Source organism: Acomys minous (genome assembly GCF_964271855.1).
Source record: "Acomys minous genome assembly, chromosome: 3".
NCBI classification, from domain to species: Eukaryota; Metazoa; Chordata; class Mammalia; order Rodentia; family Muridae; genus Acomys; species Acomys minous.
The window spans coordinates 90,994,490-91,003,012 of NC_140485.1; positions in this window are offsets into that span (position 1 = coordinate 90,994,490).

The window sequence follows — 8,523 nt, forward strand, 5'->3', positions numbered from 1 at the left end:
GAAAGGTTGTTGTCATCATGTACAGCTCCCATGGAGGCAGCCGCAGGCTTTCTGAGGCAGGAAAGGTGTCTGTTTTTTATAGAAGCAGGAAGAGTCACCATGGACAGCTCCCATGGAGGACTTAGGGGAACTGTAACAGTCAACTGAAACAGGAATAGTCAATGTGGACAGCTCCTACTGAGGTACTGATAAGAACCATCACCATTTTGTATCCCATCTCCACAGCCCCAGGCTCAGAAGGAGCTCCTGACTGCCCTGAGGCATGAAGGAGGACTGGCAGCAAACCACTTTAAATTTTAGTGTCCAACTGCTCAAGGGCTAGACATAGCACTTGGGGATGGTGATACAGGGGGGCCAAAAAATGAGGTGGGGCAGTGGGCTCCCTGAATCTTGGGGAAGGTATCCTGTCACAGGGCTAGTAAGGGGGGCATTGGATAGCAGCAGGCCACCACAGCTTGGAGGTTGGTATCTGTGGCTTGGGGATGGACTGCCACAGATTTGGGACAGACTATTATTGCTGCCCCAGGCCAAGTCTTGAGGCAAGGCACCAAGGCTTTCACCTAAATGGGACGGTGGTGGTGGTGGTGGTGATGGTGGTGGTGGTGGTGGTGTTAAGCTCATTGCCTTAGAGTACCAAGGCCCTGGGCTATTGCCACTGCTGTGTGGTGGCCTTGATCTGGCCCTGGCTTTGCAGCAGAGAAATCCATACAAAAATTCCCACAGCTTCCAAAACAAATCACAAATCCATGGCACAGAGAGTATGGGTAAACAATGTGAATGTTAGGAAATCAGAGTAAGAAAATACAGGCATACTACCTCATAAAACAGCACCAGATCAAACCCCTGCTATCCCATCTCCTTTGTTCTCCTAGCCAATGGGAGGCAGCCAGTCAGTCATCTCCAGAAGATGGGCATCTCTTTTTTAAATTTTATTTTATTAATTTATTCATATTATATCTTAATTGTTAGCCTATCCCTTGTATCCTCTCATTCCTCCTTCCCTCCTGCTTCCCCCCCTACTCCCCTCCTCTATGTCTGTGACTGAGGAAGACCTCCTCCCAGGACATTTCTTTTATTCCTTTCCCACACCAGAGCCCTTAAAATGGCCATGTACCCTCTGAATAATAAATTCTTTGTGCTAAGAACCTGGTATCTGGGTGTGTTCTGAACTGTATCCAGGGTCACTTCAAATTCCCTAAGGTTGGTATGTAGCTCAGTAAAACAGTACTGGCTTTAACCTACCATACCCACCTTTCCAAAAGAGAAAAAAGAAAATATTCTGACACTAGCCCAGATTCTTGTAATATCAGTGAATTAACTGTCTACATCTAAAACTTCAAAATAGCATCCATGTGCAGTTTTCATTCTAGATATCTATATTTTGCATATTTCTGTTCTTATTTTATAGATAAGAAACTGATTGTATTGGAAATTAACCAAGCTCTCCCATAAAGGGTCTTTAAAGATGTCTCAAGGAGGAAGAGCAATTATAACACAATTGTGAGAACCAGAATTTATATCCCAAGACTACAGGACTAACCAAGTGTCCCTGAAACCTCTCTAACTCTGTATTCAAAGGACTAGTACCCTCTTCTGGCCTCTTCATTACATAGCCATGTGCATCTACACACACACACACACACATACACACACACACACACACACACACACACACACACACACGACACACAAGAATAAATAAATCATTTTAAAAATATATTTCTTCTGCTCTAGATTAGCATGACTCTAAAGACGCCCAAATTGCCAAAATGTTTTCTAGTACTAAATATCAAATTGTATTAGTCAAAGAAAATATATAATTACTACATTAATCAAAAATATGAGAACTACTAAATGTTTTAGGGATTTAAATACTTTTAAACTGATTTTTATATAAGTAATTATTTCATTTTATATGTAAGTTGACTTCAGAAAACATAATTGACTAGGTCATTTACTTATTTTGAATGCATAATTTATAACATTTTCATAATATTTTTGTTTTGCCTGCCTTTTGAATTTACATATTTCCCCTTTTTAAGAAAAAATATGCCACCTAGGGCACAGTCAACAGCAGTAAGCTGTGCTGTGTCTCCTAAGCATCATTGTGTACCCCACAGCTCTGTCTACCTTCCCATGGACACCTGCCAGGACCCAGAAGCATCCAGGTGAGATGTCTCTCAGCCAATCCCCTACTTGCTTGGTCCTCCTGGGGCCCAGCCAGCAGAGGGGAGCAGCAGGCTGTTTCCTGAGTTCCACTGTCATTCATAAGACATTGCTTGGATTCCCAAGGAGTTCTGCCAGCACAAGAAACATCCAGCCAACAGTAGGAAAAATCAGAAGGCTAAAGGCAAACACAAGAACACATTCAATAAGATCCTGGTTAATATGGCACCACCAGATCCCCAGATATCCCATTACAACAAGCTCTTGATACCTTAACCCAACTAAAGCACAAGAAGATGACCTTAAATCCAATATTATAAACATGATAGACGCCATAAAAGAGGAAAGACATAAATTCCTTAAAGAAATACAAGAAAATACATCAAGAAGCAATACAAATAGAAGCAATAAGGAAAACACAAACGGAGGGAATCCAGGCCATGGATACCCTAGGCAGGAGAACAGAAACAATAGACATAAGAATCACTAAAAAAAAAAAATACAAGAGATGGAGGAGCGAATCCCATGCAAAGCAGATGTGATGGAAGAAAGTGATACATAAGTCAGAGAAAATATTAAATCAAAAAAGTTCCTAACACAGAGCATTCAGGAAATTTCAGACACTATGAAAGGACCAAACCTAAGAATAATAGGAACAGAAGAAAGAGAAGATTACCACCTCAGAGACTCAGAAAATATTTTCAACAAAATCAAAGAAGAAAATTTTCCTAACCTAAAGAAAGAGATGCCTATAAAGGTATAAGAAGCTACAGAACATCAAATAGATTGGACCAAAAAAAATCTGCACCACATAATAAACAAAAGACTATATGTACAGAGCAAATAAAGAATGCTAAAAGCCACAAGAGAAAACAGCCAAATAGCATATAAAGGCAGACCTATTAGAATTACACCAGACTTCTCAATAAAGACTTTAAAAACCAGAATGACCTAGACAGATGTCTTGCAATCTATAAGACACCACTTTCTTTAAGTTCTCTCTAAAACAATAAGACAACTAAAGCACATCAATGGAACACAAATTGGAAAGGAAAAATTCAAAGTATCTTAATTGCAGATGATATGATAGTATACATAAGTAACCCCCAAAGTTCTACCAGAGAACATCTACAGCTGATAAACACCTTCAGCAAAATGTCTAGATGTGAAATTAACTTTTAAAAAATCAGTATCCCTCATTTATACAAATGACAAACATGCTGAGAAAAAAATTTGGGAAACAACACCCTTCACAATAGACATAAATAATATATTTTCCTGTAACTCTAGCCAAGCAAATGAAATACATATATGACAAGAACATAAAGTCTCTGAAGAAATAAATTGAAAAAGGTATCAGAAGGTGGAAAGATCTCCCATGCTCATGGGTCAGTAAGATCAACATATTAAAAATGACTATTTTACAAAAAATAATATGAAGATTAAATGCAGTTCTCATCAGAATTCTAAGACAATTCTTTACAGATCTTGAAAAACCAATTCCTGTGGAAAACAATTCAACTTAACAATAAATCCAGCATAGCTAGAAGGATCCTGTAAAAGAACTCTGGAGGTATCACAATCTCTAACCTAGAGATGTACTACAGAGCAATAGTAATAAAAACTCAATGGTATTGCCATAAAAACAGAAATGTTGATCAGTGGAATTGAATCAAAGATCCAGAAATAAACCCACACATATAGATACTTGATTTTTTTTAACAACGAATTAAAAAAATGAGAGCATATTTCAACAAATGTTATGTTCTAACTGGATGTCTACATGTAGAAAAATGCATATAGATCTATATTTATCACTCTGCACAAAACTCAAGTCCAAGTGGATGAAAGACCTCAACATAAAACCAGACATACTAAATCTAATAGAACAGAAAGTGGGGAATAGGCTTGAAGTGTTGGTACAAGAGACAACTTCCTGAAAAAAAACCAATAGATCAATCTCTAAGATCAACACTTAATAAATGAGACCTTATGAATGATACTGAAAAGCTCTGTGAGGCAACGAACACCATCAATATGACAAAACAGCATCCTACAGAATGGGGAAAGATCTTCACCAAGTCTACATTTGACAGAGGGTTAATATTCAAAATACATAAAGAACTCAAGAAACTAAACATCAACAAACTAAATAACTCAATTAAAAAATAGGGTGCAGAGCTAAACAGATAATTCTCAACAGAGAAATCTCTAGTACCTGAGAAATACTTAAAGAAATGTATGATATTCTTAGTCATCAGAGAAATGCAAATCAAACCAATTCTGAGATTTTTCACCTTATAGCTATCAGAATGGCTATAATCAAAAACTCAAGTGATAGCACATGCTGGCAAGGATGAGGAGCAAGGGGAACACTCCTACATTGATGGTGGAAGTACAAACTTGTACAACTACTTTGGAAATCAATCTGATGATCTGGGAATAGTTCTACCTCAGGACCCATACTCCTGGGTATATACCGAAAAGATGCTCTACCATTCCACAAGGAGACCTGTTCAGTATGAGTTTAGCAGTTTTATTCCCAATAGCCAGAAACTGGAAACAACCTATATGTCCCTCACCCAAAGAATGGATAAAGAAAATGTGGTACATTGACACAATCGAATATTACTTAGCTATTAAAACAAGGACAGCATGACAATTGCATGGAAATGCGTGGTACTAAAAAATATGCTGAATGAGATAACTCAGACCCAGAAAGACATGCATGGCATGTACTCACAAGTGGATATTATGCATAAAGTACAGTATACCCATGCTACAATCCATAGGCCCAAAGTACTATGTAACAGTGAAAGCCCAAGGGAGAATGTTGGACTCATTCAGAAGGGGCAATAAAATAAAAATCATAGGTGGATGAAAGGAGGGAATGGGATGTGGAGTAGGAACAGGGAGGATCAAGTGTGGGGTGGCTAAAAGGAGAGAGAACTTGGAGAAAGCCCAGAAATCAATAAGCAGGGGAGGCTTCTCTGGAAAGAGCTAGAAAACTAGGATAAAGAAAACTCTTGGGAATCTGTGAGGGTGACCCAAGCTAAGATTCCTAGCAACAGGGGATGTAGAACCTGAAATGGATGTCTTCAGTAATGAGGCAGGACCTCCAATGGAGAGATGTGGACACCAACTGACCCACAAAACCTTTGACCCAAAATTTGTCCTTCCTACAAGAGGAGCAGGGATAAAGATGGAACAGAAATTGAGAGAATGATCACCGAATGACTGGCCCAACTTGAGACCCATCCCATGAGAGAGAGCCTACCCTGACACTGTTAATGATATTCTGCTATACTTGCAGACAGGAGCCTAGCATAACTGTTCTCTGAAACCCTTGCCCAGCAGCTGATGGAAACAGATGCAGAGATCCACAGCCAAGCATTAGGTGGAGCTTGGGGTACCTTGTGGAAGAGAGGAGGGAAGAATTGAAGGAGCCACAGAGATCAAGGACATCGCAAGAAACCCTACAGAATCAAGTAACCTGGGTCCACAGGTGATCACAGAGACGGAACCAAGCTCCCTACACTTCTGTAACAGATGTGCAGTTTGGTTTTCATGTGGGTCCCATAACAACTGAAGCAAAGGCTATCTCTGACTCTGTTGTCTGCCTTTAGGTCCCTTTCCCCTGACTGGGCTGCCTTGTCTAGCCCCAGTAGGAGAAAATGTGCAGAATGCTACTGCAACTTAGTATGTCAAAGCAGGTTGATACCACCTTCTCTGAGGAGAAAGGGAGGTTGACATGGGAGGAGGGGCAGTGTGAGGGAGGTACTGGGAGAAGAGGAAGATGGGAAGTTGTGATGGGGATGTAAAGGTAGTTAATTAATTAATTAATGGAAGGTTCAAATTAAAATGAATAAATAAACAAGAAAACTTAGTGTTCAAAATTCAAAACTTAACTTTTAAGCATAAAATGTTTCCTCTATGGCAGTGTCTCTGATACAAGGATGAGGATATGTTCTCAAGACATGTTTTTATTTACTATGCACTCAGCCACAAAATGTAAGTGAACTTAAGTAGATGACATTAAATTGTATTTTGTTTTATACTTGCGTGTTTTCTGCATTATCATCATCGTTTATTTTCAGTAAAAGTAGCTACTCTGGGGACCACAGTAGCACAGGAGGTCACTCTGCCTCCTGCTCATAAACTCATCCCTGTGCATTTTCGAATGATTTGAAGCCCCCCTTTTTCAGTATGGGGTTGGAGACCGTATTAATCATCTTCTAAAACATTAACAGACAAGCAAGCACATTGCCAGCTGGTGAAAAAATGGCAGCTGCAGCAGTAGAAAGCAAGGCACCTTTGACATGATTCTGGAACACAGCCAGGGCTGAAGCCACACAAGAAAGACTGTGTCTTTGGTGACTTTGTCAATCAAGAGAGTTAAAAGGTCAATGTGCGTCAATAAAAAGAAATCTAAAACTCATTTTTCTTTGCTCTGGTGACAACCCACGGCTGCTTGATTAAGAATCTAACTAACAACAGAGGGAGCTGTTTGCCCTGAATGATCTCAGCAGATTAAGGGAATAAATACTCACAATCAGTAATTGTCTACAAATTTCAGCAGAATGTTTCTATAAAGTAGTTAACCAGCAAATCTCACTCTGCATGAATTACCCAAGGATCCTGAAAACCCAGGATCAAGGTTGCCTTTTTGTTTCATGCATGGAATTTCAGCAGGTGTTAGCAAGTGAATCCCAGCTTGGCATGAATAACTCTGATGCTTGGTTTTTGTGCTAAGAACAGCAAGTTGAATCACTTTCTTAAGCCTAATCTCTCTAAATTTCATGTGTAAATTGGGAAGGTAACATACATTTAAGGTCATTTCCAATTCTAAAATACTGCATTCAGGATTTGCTTTGTCATTTAAACTTTAATAATGTGAAACATTTTTATTTGTTGCTTATACTGTCTTATCTCTCAAAAACACAAATAGAAAAACTTATGAAGTAAGAACCATATTTAGATCCAGCTGAGACCCACACAAACCCAGTCCCTCTCCACCACAAACATTTTCTACCTACCTTGCCTCTCCTCTCAAAAGAATCTCTTACCTCTACTTTTATTGGATCTTGTTCATTTGAAATCCCAAGTAAATCATAACTTGCAAGAAGTTGCCTCTAGTCAGTTACACTAAGCGCTTCTCTTAATGAGTACCACAATATTATTTTACTTTGAAGTATTTAATGTGTGTTGTATTGGTCATCTGTGATAAGAATGCAAGCTCTTCCTACAACAGTGTTGCTTACAATTTTTCTGAATCCCACACAATGTCTGACAAAGTGCTAATGTGCTTGGCTTCTGCCAGTGCCCTATTACCTACTGAGTTGTTTAGTCGTGTATATCAGAAACCATTACCATATACTTTCCACATAAAAGACACAGCACTTTACAATTCCAATACACTTCTACCTTACCCCAAACTGAAGCATATATGATTTTTTACAGATTTATGTTCTTCACCTGCATAGCTTTAAAAGAATAAAAAAGAGATGGAGTAGGATAGTCTAATAATTTTATGAGTTATATGAAGATTTACCTTTCTTGCCCACCCTATTCACATCTGTTCTTTACAAACCTAGAAATACACTGGCAGTATGTTTTAGTGTTTTTGTCACAAAAGAATAAAAAATCTGGATGATAATATACAACTACAAGGACAAATCTATTTATTTGACTTAAAAATCAAGAAACTCTAGTAATTGTGTGTGTGTGCACACACATGAGTGTACTGTGGTGTGTGTGTGTGTGTGTGTGTATGTGTGTGTGTGTGTGTGTGTGTGATATACTATATCTAAGTGTCATTTATTTTTACTCATCTATGGTTCCCAATAATTTTTCTGTACTACTCATTCCCAAAAGAATATCCTGTGCTTTATTTGTACTTTTTATGTTTGCTCATTTCTCTTAAGACTTGCTTTATTTTTAATTAAGTATATGTGGGCATCTATGTGTGTATGCACATTTACATGTAAGGTAGCCATGGAGGCCAGAAGAGGGTAGTCAGTTCCCTGGAGCTGGAGTTATAGGCAGTTGTCAGCTGCCCAGTGTGGGTGCTGGAAACTAAACTCAGGTCTTCTAGAAGCAGGAAGAGTTCTTAACCACAGAGCTGCCACTCCAGCCTGTATCCTTGCTAATTTTTCTTAAGAAAATATCATCATTTGTCTGTGGAGTCACATTTCCATATCTATCATTAATCACAAAAGTGTTAGCCCTTTCTTTCTTAACAATTTTCCTTAATAAACATTGTTCGAGAGTATTCCTATGTACCTACCTCATAAATGATTACTGAAATGGTTTACAACTTTGCAACTGACAATCTCTATATGAATATACCAAAATCTC